General features: G+C 44.6%; 1 protein-coding gene across 1 annotated transcript in view; it reads right to left on the bottom strand.

Moving 5' to 3' along the window:
* Nucleotides 1-13,077, bottom strand: part of LOC140713202 (SH3 domain and tetratricopeptide repeat-containing protein 1-like) — a 41,562-nt gene that overhangs the window by 21,439 nt on the left and 7,046 nt on the right.

Raw genomic sequence — 13,077 nt, 5'->3', positions numbered from 1 at the left:
CGAGATCGTGCCACTGCACTCCAGCCTGGGTGACAGAGCAAGACTCTGTCTCAAAAAATGTAATAAAAAAAAAATGTAAACAGAGAATAAGATACCAAAAGAAAGAACATGAACGATTAATTGTAACAAAAGCCTTTGTAAGCTGATTCTTTCCTTCCTGGATCCTTGTCCCTTACAAATGGAAAAAGAGGGCGAAGAGGGGGTAGCATCCAAATGATGTTGTAAGATGGCTTCGGGTTTCAGATGTCTGACAGCCATACTCATGTACTTCAAGGAAAAAGCTCTAGCTCTATAAGCAATCTGGGCAATGGTTTAATGATCCTGTAAGATCAGTACCATATTCTCTCATTTTTCATAGATGAGGAAACTGAGGCATAGAAAGGCTAAGTAAATTGTCCATGGTCACAGGTGATTTAGAAACTTTTCTTCAAACTTTCAAAAGTTAACTACTGCCACTATTACACATGGGTTTTTGTTTGTTTGTTTTTGTCTGTTTTGAGACAACGTCTTGCTCTGACCAGGCTGGAGTGCAGTGGCGTGATGATGGTTCACTGCAGCCTCGACTTCCTGGGCTCAAGTGATTCTCGCACCTCAGCCTCTCCAGTAGCTGGGATTACAGGCATGAGCCACCACACCTGGCTAATATTTTAATTTTTATTTTTTGTAGGGATGGGCTTTCACCATGTTGCCCAGACTGGTTCCAAACTCTGGGCTCAAGAGATCCTCCCAGGTTGGCCTCCCAAAGTGCTGGGATTCCAGGTGTAAGCCACTGTGCACAGCCCTACACATGTGACTTATACAAAGTCAGAGCAGTGAGCAGGAAGAGAACAGAGACTTCAGCGAGTCTCCTGGCTGTGGCAACGCCATATCCCTCCTCCATACCGTAATGTGTCTACACCCACCAAGCTCCTAGACGTTGAAGGCAGGTCAGCTCAGAGACGAAACAGCAGTCAAGAAAGAGAAGATGCAGACACGCGTCTTGATTTCAGCTCGAGCGTGCCTCTCTGCCCTGCAGCTGCACAGGCAGAAACCAGGGGCCGTGAGTCTGAGGCAGTGTGTTCGGTTCGTGGCAGGTAATCTTTTGGGAGACCATTCCATACAATTAGTGTTACACTTCTCAAAAAGGAAGTGTGAGTTTTATAGAAAAATCGATTCCATTTGGGAGAAAGGCCTAATAAAACCACAAAAGGATAACACATTCATACAACAACAAATTCAATTCATCTGTCACAAACTGAAATCCCAAAGCCATCTGGGCACACAGCTGCTTTTTCTGAGCTGAAATTCAACTCCAGTTGAGAAACTGGTCAACTTTTCTAAAAAGATTTCTTTTTCACATGCCTTCAATAAAAATTCCTTTCCCTCACTTGTCATTTTCCAGATTTAATGACTCTGTTGGCCTTTCTCTCATTTAGGCCGTGAACACTGACTGCATGTCTACTATGGCCAGGACTCCAAGGGAGGCACCCTAGGGAACACAGATGACCGCAGCACAGCGACAACCTCAAGGAGCACACACGGGGAAGGCAAGATGATACAATCGAAGACTTCACACAGAAAAGAACTTGGCATCCGTACCCCGTCCCATTTCTAGAAAACAACGATGCTGACTTAGGAACATTTACCGAACAGCCTGCAGTGTGGAGGCAGCACGAGGGGGCTCCATGCGGGGAAGAGCACCTTCAGAAGGGGGCGTGCAAGCAACGTGGAGGCAGGAGACGCCCCCACGCACAAGGACCAGCCTGGGAGCCTGCAGAAATGCCCATGCATCTGGGAAGAGGGAGAGAGGACAAGATACTTAAATGCTCCAAAATGAATAGAAGCCTCCCAAGAACCTCCCCCGAAATGGGGCAGGGATTTACAAAAGACCAAACTGAGCATGTGCAGTTACCTGAGCATAGCGCCACGAGAGCGAGCTATTCCAGGAAGAAACAGGGTCACTAGAAGCCTGAGCCTCTACTCGCAGCTCTGCGACTCATTCACCCTATGACCTTGGTGAAGGCTCTTAGCTTCTGTGAACCACAAGAGAATCACAGGAAAACAGAAGATATGAAAACTGCTCTGCCTTTTTCACAGAACTGCTGAGGGAATGAAATCAGATAATGGATTTTAAAATTCTCTGTGAATTACAAAGCAAAATGCAAACATACGAAATCATTCCTACCATTAATAACAGCACTATCAAATTAAGAGCAGAGTTAAGACCACTGCATTTTCCACCCCCCGACTCCCAAGAGAAATAGTGAGACCAGCCGATGTATTTGGGCAACCCCAGTATCTAGGCTTTGAGAGCCTCACATCGCTCATGAACTCTGACAGTATCACTCCAGCCCAGTGCTCATTAAGTTCTCCAAGACAGCCAACTGACAGAAAATACTACAGCTTTTTCAGCTGGGCTTGAAGCCCTCCAAGTTCACAGCACAGCTAAACAATGAAGAAGAGGTTTTCTGCCACTAGACTCAAAACCTGGCTTTTGTAGATTCCCACAGAAAGAACATTCAAGGCCAGGCGTGGCAGCTCATGCCTGTAATCCCAGCAATTTGGGAAGCCGAGGCAGGAGGATCACCTGAGGTCAGAAGTTCAAGAACAGCCTGGCCAATATGGCAAAGCCCCATGTGTACTAAAACTACAAAAATTAGCCGGGCATGCTGGCGGGCACCTGTAATCCCAGCTACTCGGGAGGCTGAGGCAGGAAAATCGCTTGAACTCAGGAGGCCGAGGTAGCAGTGAGCTGAGGTCACGCCACTGCACTCTAGACTGGATGACAAGAGGGAAACCCCATCTCAAAAAAAAAAAAAAGAAAAAAAGAGCATTCTTTTTTGCTGATGTTAAATTTCCTGTGCTTAACACAGAGAAATCATACAACACTGAAATCCTGAAAAACATATCATAAAAAGCATTTAGTGACTGAAAAGACATTCAATATAACCTGCAACAGTGAGTTCCCCTCCTCTTTCCAGTCAGCTCCACTAACGCTGTGACCCTTAACAATGCTTCCACTACCACAGAGGAAAATTAATAGAACCGCTTACCCCTCTCAGCTGACAGCTAAACCACTGTTTCTCCCTGGGCTCACTAAAGATGACCTTTACCCAAAACCAGGCTGCAACGACCCTGTAGATATTGACTAACAATTTCAAAATTCCCATATTCTTTGTCCACTCCTAAGGAAGATGAACTGGAGCCAGGTGTCTCCAAGTCAGAACTAACAGAGGCCTTAAACATCAGATGGCCCATTCCCTTCTTTGACAACCGGGAGATCTAAAGCTGAGCTTATGGAAGAAAACAGCCTGTTTAGTAACAAAGTGAAAACTAAACCCTAGTCACCCAACCTCTGGTCCGGAACTCCTGCGACAATCCACCGCCCATACAGGATGAGTCTCCCTAACCAGAAACTCCAAAATCCACAACTTTTGAGTGCCGACGTGACACTCAACGAAATGTTCATTGGAACAGCTCAGACTCTGGATTTTTGAATTCAGGAGGCTCAACCAGCAAGTATAGTACAAATATTCAAAAATCCAAAAATATAAAAAAATCTGAGACACTTCTGGTTCCAAGCGGTTTGGATGAGGGATATTCAACCTGCATTTTTTTTTTTCTCTAATGAAGGAAATTAAAAACGAGGCCCGAGCAAAGTCATTCAATCCATACTAAAGTCATTCAATAGTTTAATTAGTACCCATTTAAAGTTAAGTGCTACCCGCAGATATTTAAAAGGATGAATACTTACATGCCTATAATCTCAGAACTTTGGAAGGCCGAGGCGGGAGGATCACCTGATGTCAGGAGTCCAAGACCAACCCGGCCAGCATGGTGAAACTCCATCTCTACTATAAATGCAAAAATTAGCCGGGCATGGTGGCGCACACCTGTTATGCCAGCTACTCGGGAGGCTGAGGCACGAGAATCGCTTGAACCTGGGGGGAGCACGTTGCAGTGAGCCGAGATCACACCACTGTACTCCAACCTGGACCACAGAGCAAGACTCTATCTCAAAAAAAAAAAAAAAAAAGAAAGAAAGAAAATTTAAATTGTGTTTTCACATGGAGCCCATGTTCCCAGAACACAAGCCCTGCTCTATGCTCCAAGGGCACACAGGGTGCCCCTTTATCTTAATGCTCACCATATTCCATGGCAGCCATTGGCACGTGTCTGTCCATCACACTAGACTTCCTGCGCATGAGGCAGGGATCATATATTATTACCTTTCTGTCCCCAATGTCTGGCCTAGAAGACACTCAGTAAGTGATTCCTGAACTAAGTCAGTTACTAAGATATGTTAAACTTGTATTAACAAAATTGATTTAATAAGTTTGCCAATGCAGCGCTCATACCACTCAGCTTAAATCTCAACCTGCGGATTTATCTTGTGTTCTGCTAGATTATCACCTATTAACATTCAGGAGGCACCTAGTATATGCTAGGCATTACTAATTGCTGGGGACCTAGTAGTGACAAAACAACATTCCTTGTTCAAAGGCAAGTTCTAGTATAAAGAGGAATAGAAGGAACAGGCTAGATTGATGAGAGAGCTAAGAAAAGGACAGGCTGCCATGGGAAGCACCTGGTCTTGTCTGGATGGTACACAGTTAACAAAGTCTGAGTGCTTCATATAGCATAAGATCATCTCCTCCAAATCAGCGAATGAAGCTTTGATTCCCCAGTACCAGAAGTCACCATAAAGGTGTGCACAGCCCCAAGCTTAGAGTAGGAAGTGAAACCAAACAAACAAACAAAGCTCCAAGTTCCAGAGGAAACGGTCCAATTATGAAATCCTCTGGCTACGTTCAATTGAAATTCAAGGTATTCAAGAGGCCAATATTTAAGTGATAAATTCACCCAACCGCTTAAAACTAAAGTAGTCTTTGATTCAAGGGGTAAAGGTATAGTACCTTTTACAAATTTATTAGCTCTTAATATTTACATTTAAATATGATGATGATGGTGTAATAATAACTTTACTGAGTAGTTACTATGTGTTAGGCACCAAACTAGGCACTTTACACACACATTTGCACGATCATGTGAGATGATAATGACCCCTTGTCATTCCATTTCATAGATGAAAGTCAGGTTTATATAAGCTTAAAAACTTGTCCCAAATGACACAGCTAGTTAGCAAATCCCAGGCAGCCTGACTCCATAGGCCTTGTTTAAAGAAGTAATATTTATAATCTGTCCAGCACAGCGGTGGTACAAACAAGAGTTCAATAAATGCCTAAAAGGTACTTCATACCCAAAATCGTTTCCTGCCAATCAAACTGGACTTACAATGGTTCTGCATAACCAACTGTCAAATCACTGTTCCATGAAGAAAAGGTGGAATGGGTAGAGATCAGAATAGAGTGAATAACTGGTCAATGTACTTCATGACAAGTAGTAACAGGATGTGGCATTTAGGCTATTTCCACACTTGTTTGCATAACACTTTTTCACAGTTCTAAAGCACAAGAACCATTCTAAGCTGGTGAAAGCATAAGGCATGTCTATGATCCAGGACTCCAATTTACTGTGGATCAGTGGATCTCAACCTTTACTCAACCTTTAGGGTATATCAGAACCACCTGGGGGTTTTTAACAGCATTATAGCTGCCCAGGCTCCATTCCTGCAGATTCTATTTCAACTGGTCTGGAGTAAGCACGCCTGTGTTTTCCACAGCGCCCCAGATGCAGCTAGGTTTGCAAACCACTGTCCAAGATGCTCTCACACTTCCGCTCGGTTCAACACACACTCACTGAGATTCTAAGCACTATGAATCGGATTAAGTTAACAAGTCAGGCTCCACTCCCTAATAATATTGGCAAAGAAACCAATATCAGAGATTTATTCCAGTCCAAACCAAATAAATTACCGGGTGAAAAAAATGCCCTGGCATAGTTTTTCCTACAAAACAACTTCCTGCGTCTTCCTGGTCCGTAGCCTAGAGACTGACTCTGAGCCATGAGAATTCAGAATCAGGGGAAAATGCCAGTTTGAGGCATCTGCCTGCCAGTTTGAGGCATCTGCCACACTCCTAGCACACCCCCAAAAGCGTCCAGCTACATTTCACATCCACTGTCCTAACAGGGGTCGAAATAGGGAAGAGCAGTGCAATACAGAAAACAGAGCCTGCTCTGCTGGGCATCAAAAGGCTGGAGAATTCCAGTCCTAGCCCTGCTACCAATCCATCTGGTCACTTCTCTCTGGTCCTGGTGTGGCCAACAGTTACGCGAGAGGGTGAGGCATAAAAACACAGATGTCAGGCAAGCTCCAGCATCCAAAATACATAGAAATTAAAAAGCATTAAGGTGATATCAAGGAAAGTATGCCATCAACCAGAAAAGTAACTGAAGTATTCCTTTTCCCATTCTTAAGAAATCAAAAGTGGAAGCAAAAAATTGAACAATCAGCCTACCAAGTAGACTGGGGCAACAGAATACACTCACGGATTCTGTTCACAACAGCGGGAGTGACAGACCAAAAGGAGAATGGCAGAGCGTCCCTCTCCCCTCTGTCCACCCATGCCACCAGCACGTGAGTGCGTCCACATGCAGCGCCCAGTCTCCTGTTCCACTGACGCCAGAGTCCACTCACCACAAGCCTACTAAGTGCCACATGTGCTAGGATGCTCCCTCATCTCATCACCATAGACGTCCCTGCTGGAGGTGAGTATGTGACAGACGAAAATCACGGAGGCCTAGGGAGGTTGAGACCCGCATTCCCACTGCGGTGAGGGTGTGCTTGAGAGGGACCCCACGGCTGGGCCCTCCATGCCGCTCTCCTCAGTAATCACTCCCAGACCAGAGCAACGAGGGTGGATTTTCTTCCTCTCACTATTTTCAGCCCCTTGGCTGACCCACCGTTCCCCAGAAAGCTATCGAGTTCTGGCAGCTCTGAGTCCACAAAGCCATAAACGCACGGGACACACAGCCCATCTGTCTCTAACGGGTCTTTTACTTGTCATGCTGGTCATTTCAAAGAGCAGATGAGTTAAGAAAGACTTGGCAAGTTACCACGAAATGACCCCTCCACTCCTTCCTGGGGAAAGGGTGACTAGTTAGCAGTCAGGCCGGCTTTCTTCCCCCACTCCCTGCATTCCTGTCCCCAAGGAGCCACAGACAATCCCACCAAATAGAGGCAGGAGACAGCCGCCTCCTTCCTACAGCTGGAGGGGGGAAGGGTCCTCTCGGGCCTTTCTAACTGCATGAAAACCAAACTGTGAGCTGTACTGACCCGGGCCTCACCCATGTTGCAGTCACGTACAACACAGTTGCCCAGTGGTATCATCAGGCAGAACTACGAATGTGCTTTCCATCATTTTCATACAATGATTCCAGAACCGTTATCCACACAGTTCCACTTCTCACACATAAGACGTACTTCACGGATTACACAGCATGTTCATCATGCCCCTCATCTGCTCCTCCCAGCAGCCTTGTGTGATCCCTTGAGTATGCTTCCTCATACTGAGGTTTGAAACCAAAACTTTCTCAAGAACATCCAGCTAGTGTTAGAACCAGGATATGAGGGCTTCTGATTCTAGAACCAGTATTTGTGCCACTGTTCCACATGGGCCCCTCCAGGGATTTCTGCCTGATCTTAAAATGCAGACAGCAAATCTGTCTCTCTACAGTCCTCGGGATCCCTATAGGCAAGAAGTCAAACTTCTAACAGAAAGCTTATACTTATTTGGAAGGCTACCTGGGATATTTCTTTTAAGTTAGTTTGTTCATGTTTTGGAAAGATTGTTCCAATGACAATGCGGGACATGAAGTGTAGAAAGGATTCCATGATGAGGCAGATAAACAATTCGGGGGCTCTTACAACGGTTCAAATGAGGCATGAGGCACAACCAGAAAGGACAGAGGGAAAATGCATTGGAAAGAAATACAAAATGAAGTCCACCAGGATGGAAAAAAGGGGAGTAAGCACGATGGTGGTTTCTAGTTTGAAAGACTGATGAACAAGGATGTCATTAACTACTGCAGAGTGGTATCTGGGGCCTGGGTGCACCAGTTTGTTTAACCATTCACCTGCTGAGCAGTCTCCAGGCTGTTTCCAGTTTCTAGCCTTTATAAATAATGCTGCTATGAACAGATATATATAGGCTTTTGTGTGAACATAAGTCTTCATTTCTCTGGGATAACTGCCCATGAATGTGAGTGCTGCATCCTATGGCAATTGCACATTGAGTTTTTTAAGAAACTGTCAAGCTGTTTTCCAGATTGGCTGTACCATCTTCCATTCCCAGCAGCCAAGTGTGAGTGATCCCGTTTGCCTGCATCCTCACCAGCATTGGTCTTGTTACTACTTTTTATTTTAGGCATTCTGATAGGTGTATAGTGACGTAGCTTTAGTGTGCATTTTTCTGATGGCTCATGATGGTGAACATCTTTTCATGTGCTTATATGTTATCTGAAATGTCTCTTAAGGTCTCTTATTCATTTTCAAAGTAGATGATTTGGTTTCACTGCTGAATTTGGATAGTTCTTTATATATTATAGATATGAGTCCTTTATCAGACATGTAGTTTGCAAATAGTTTCTCCCAGTCTCTAGCTCCTCTTTTCATCTTTATTTTGCATTTTACGTTCTAGTCCATGATCCATTTTGAGTTAATTTTTGTACGAGGTATGAGGTTTAGGTCAGAGTTCAGGTTTTTTCCCTATGAATAATCAGGTAGCCAGTAACTTTTCTTAAGAGACAACGTATCACTCTGTCACCCACGCTGGAATGCAATGACAAGATCAGAGCTCACTGCAGCCTCGACTCCTGGGCTCAAGTTATCCTCCTGCTTCAGCCTCCTGGAGTAGCTGGGACCACAGGCAGGTGCCACCATGACCAGTTAATTTTTTTAGTTTTTGTAGAGACAGGATCTTGTGCCATGTTACCCAGGCTGGTGTGGAACCCCTAGGCTCAAGTCATCATCCCACTTATATGGGGCCAGGCAGTGGCACAGGACGGTAATCACAGCACTTTGGGAGGATGAAGCAGGAGAATCACTTGAACCCAGGAATTCCAGACCAGCCTGAGCAACAGAGGAAGGCCCTGTCTCTGCAAAAAAAATTTAAACATTAGCTGGGCATGGTGTTGTACACCTGTGGTCCCAGCTACTTGGGAGGCTGAGGTGGGAGGATCTCTCGAGCCTATGAGGCTGAAGCTGCAGTGAGCCATGATCGCACCACTACACTCCAGCCTGGGAGAAAGTGAGACCCTGTCTCCAAAAAAAAAAAAAAATGCTAGAGCATCACCCATATTAAAGACAGGTATTGTCTTTTTGAAAATTTAATTACAGTTATAAAATGGACATGCAAAATGTCCACTTTGAAAGCTTGAAAAATATATAACTCTAAGTATTCTTACCTTAAAATTCTGATTCCTACCTAAGATATCGTATACTGTTTACATAAGTATCACAATGCCTGTACAACAGCTGAAAATGTGTACAAGGGAGAAAAATGAGCATGTATGCCTATTAATTAAGGTATATTTCCCCCTTATTACATAAAAAAGTCATCACGGCCAACCCCTGTGACTGTATCTAAAGTAAACTTAGTTTTACTTCTCTGTATTATAAAATGCAAGGCTAAAATTCAAATACTAAACATTTCCTAAAGCCAAAGGTAGTTTACTTAACATAAATGCCTAGGGTCTATACCAAAAATATGAAAAAGCTAGCTACTTCATAGCCATTCCAATCTAAGTTCAGCTTTTTCTTTTTTAATTGACACATAATTGTGTACTGTACATATGTATGGAGCACACATAGTGATGTTATAATACATGTAATGTATGTGATCAGTGTAATTAGCATATCCACCATCTCAAACATTTATCATTTCTTTGTGTTGGTAACGTTCAATACCCTTCCTCCAATTATCTGAAACTACATTTTTTTTTTTTTTTTGAGACAAAGTCTTGCTCTGTTGCCCAGGCTAGAGTGCAGTGGTGTGATCTCAGCTCACTGCAACATCTGCTTCCCAGGTTCAAGCTACTCTCCTGCCTCGGCCTCCCTGGTAACTGGGGTTACAGGCACCCACCACTATGCCCGGTTAATTTTTGTATTTTTAGTACAGATGGGGTTTCACCACGTTGGCCAGGCTGGTCTCAAACTCCTGACCTCAGGTGTTTCACCCATCTCAGCCTCCCAAAGTGCTAGAATTACAGGCATGAGCCACCGCGCACAGCCTGAAACTATATATTCTTGTTAACTATAGTCATCCTATGTTATAGAACACTAGAACTTATTCCTATCCAGCTATAATTTTGTATCCTTTAACAAATTTCTCCCTATCTCCCTCTTCCCCCACCCTTCTCACCCTCTAGGATCCTCTGTCTACTTTCAACTTCCATGAGATCCACTCTTTTTTACCTTCCACATAAGAGAACATGTGCTGTGTGACTTTCTGTTCCTGGCTTACTTCGTAATATCTTCCAGTTCCATTCACGTTGCGGAGAATAACAGGACTTCATCCTGTGTTATGGCTGAATAGTACTCCACTGTGTATAAAGACCACATTTTCTCTATCCATCATCTGCTGTTGGACACCGAGGCTGATTCCATATCTTGGCTATGGTGAACAGTGCTGTAGGAAACAGAGGTGTGGATGCCCCTCCGACACTGATTTCCTTTTCTTTGGGTATCTACACTGTAGTGGGACTGCTGGATCACACTGTAATTTCATCTGCAGTTTTCTGAGGAACCTCCATACTGTTTGCCATAGTGGGTGCCCTAGCTTACTCTTACTCTTTCTCTTTTTTCTCTTCGCGACAGAGTCTCACTGTTGCCCAGGGTGGAATACAATGGTGCAATCTCGGCTTGCTCACTGTAGCATCCGCCTCCCGTGTTCCAGTGGTTCTCATGCCTCAGCCTTCTGAGTAGGTGGGATTACGGGCGCCCGCCACTGCACCTGGCAAATTTTTGTATTTTTTAGTAGAGATGGGGTGTCGCCACGTTGGCCAGGCTGGTCTTGAACTCGTGGGCTCAAGTGACCCGCCCACCTCAGCCGCCCAACAGCACCGGGATTACAGGTGTGATCCACCGCTCCCAGCTAATTTTTGTGTTTTTAGTAGAGGCGGGGTTTCACCATGTTGGCCAGACTGGTTTCAAACTCCTGACCTCAGGTGATCTGCCGGCCTCGGCTTCCCAAAGTGCTGGGATGTCAGCGTGCGCCCCGCGCCCAGCCAGCTGCTCTAGTTTACACGCCCCTACAGTGTGTAAGAGCTCCCTTGTCTCCATATCCTCGCCAGCACTTGTTATTTTTTGTCTTTTTGATAATACCCATCCTAACCGGTGAGATGATACCTCACTGTGGTTTTGATTTGCATTTCTCTGATTATAAGTGATACTGAGCATTTTTTTCACATATTTTTTCGCCATTTGTAAATCTTCTTTAAAGAAATCTCTGTTCGCTTGGATGTGGTGACACAAACCTGTAAGCCCAGCACTCAGAACGCTAAGGCAGGAGAACAGCTTGAGCCTAGACCAGCCTAGGCAACATAGTGAAAACCTAGCTCAAAAGAAAAAAATGAAGAAGAAGAAGAAGAAGAAGAAGAAGGAAGAAGAAGAAGGAAGAAGAAGAAGAAGGAGGAAGAAGAAGAAGAAGAAGAAAGAAGAAGAAGAAAGAAGAAGGAGAAGGAGAAGAAAGAAGAAGGAGAAGAAAGAAGGAGAAGAAAGAAGAAGAAAGAAGAAGTAAGAAGAAGAAAGGAGAAAGGAGAAAGGAGGAGAAGGAGGAGGAGTAGAAGGAGGAGAAGAAGGAGGAGAAGGAGGAGGAGGGGGAGGAGGGGGAGGAGGGGGAGGAGAGGGAGGAGAGGAAGAAGAAGAAGAAGAAGAAGAAGAAGAAGAAGAAGAAGAAGAAGAAGAAGAAGAAGAAGAGGAGGAGAAAGAAAATGAAAGAAAGAAAGACAGACAGAAAGACAGACAGAAAGACAGAGAGAAAGAGAGAAAGAGAGAAAGAAAGAAAGAGAGAAAGAAAGAGAGAAAGAAAGAAAGAAAGACAGATCTGTGTCTGTTCAGCTTTTTGACCTCCAAAAAGTAAGAGCCCATTTTGGAATCTGATGACCTGCCTGATTCAGAGACAATCTGTGTTTGGTTCTACTCTGCTACTTCCTATGTGACTTTGGGAAGTTCCCTTAGCCACTTTGAGCTCAACTTCCTCAACATTAACCAGGAATAAGTATCACCTGCCTCTGCTGGTTAACGCTGAGGACTGAAAGGAGAACCTCCACAATGCCACTTGATAATGCCGCCTGGTGGAAGCCCCTCAATGCTGGGCTGGTAGGATCATCTGAAGCTAAGTACAACTTTCCTTCCCATTGTCCCAGGCTCACTCTGCATACGATTAGCAAGGAATAGTGAATAAACGAAACCAAAATAATTGCTTAATTTTTTATAAGAAATTTTTAAAAAGTGGGGGTGGTGGAAAAATAGGAGGGAGAGGAGGGGAAGGAAAAGCAGCCGGTGACAAGTTCTAGTCCAGGGCTCATCCCCAGCCTCCTCCCTCAGGCAATCACCAATCCCCACCTCCTGGGGAGGGATACTTTCTCGGCTGGCTTCACCCACATGGAAGGCACTGCCACAGGTGTTCAGAAACCAGGAGCATCTTGAAATGGGCAATGTGCTTTGGGTAGGAGACCTACAATTTCCCCAAAGAAACCACAGCACAAAAGTGACCCACATAGGAGGCACCGACGGCTGTAAATACTTGGTGGCAAAAACTGATGTCATACCTTCTGTACAGGAGACACACACCCAAATAAAACTTGCCAAAATAGTAGAGAAAAAAATACAGCAGACATCCAGTACCATTCTGTTACAGAAATATTTATATCCCAAAGCCAGGGACCTCTCTGGAACACTGTTTATTTCCCCGCTTCATGGAAGATGTTTGAGTGCACTCACATGTGTCTCAACAAACTTCCAGTCCCTGCTCTAAACCCTGTGACTCCTCAGCAAAACCCAAAAACAAGTATCCGTTTTCCTTCCAAATGGGAAATTTCCTGACCTAGCGAAACCAGCATCAAATCCACTTATTATGAGATAGCTGATTACAGGCGAAGCCCTCTAGTCCCAGGATGACTCCCCTCCTGCAGGAG

This window comes from Chlorocebus sabaeus, chromosome 13 (genome assembly GCF_047675955.1).
Source record: "Chlorocebus sabaeus isolate Y175 chromosome 13, mChlSab1.0.hap1, whole genome shotgun sequence".
NCBI lineage: Eukaryota > Metazoa > Chordata > Mammalia > Primates > Cercopithecidae > Chlorocebus > Chlorocebus sabaeus.
The sequence above is the reverse complement of the archived record's forward strand: the minus strand, read 5'-3'. Positions and strand labels throughout refer to the sequence as shown.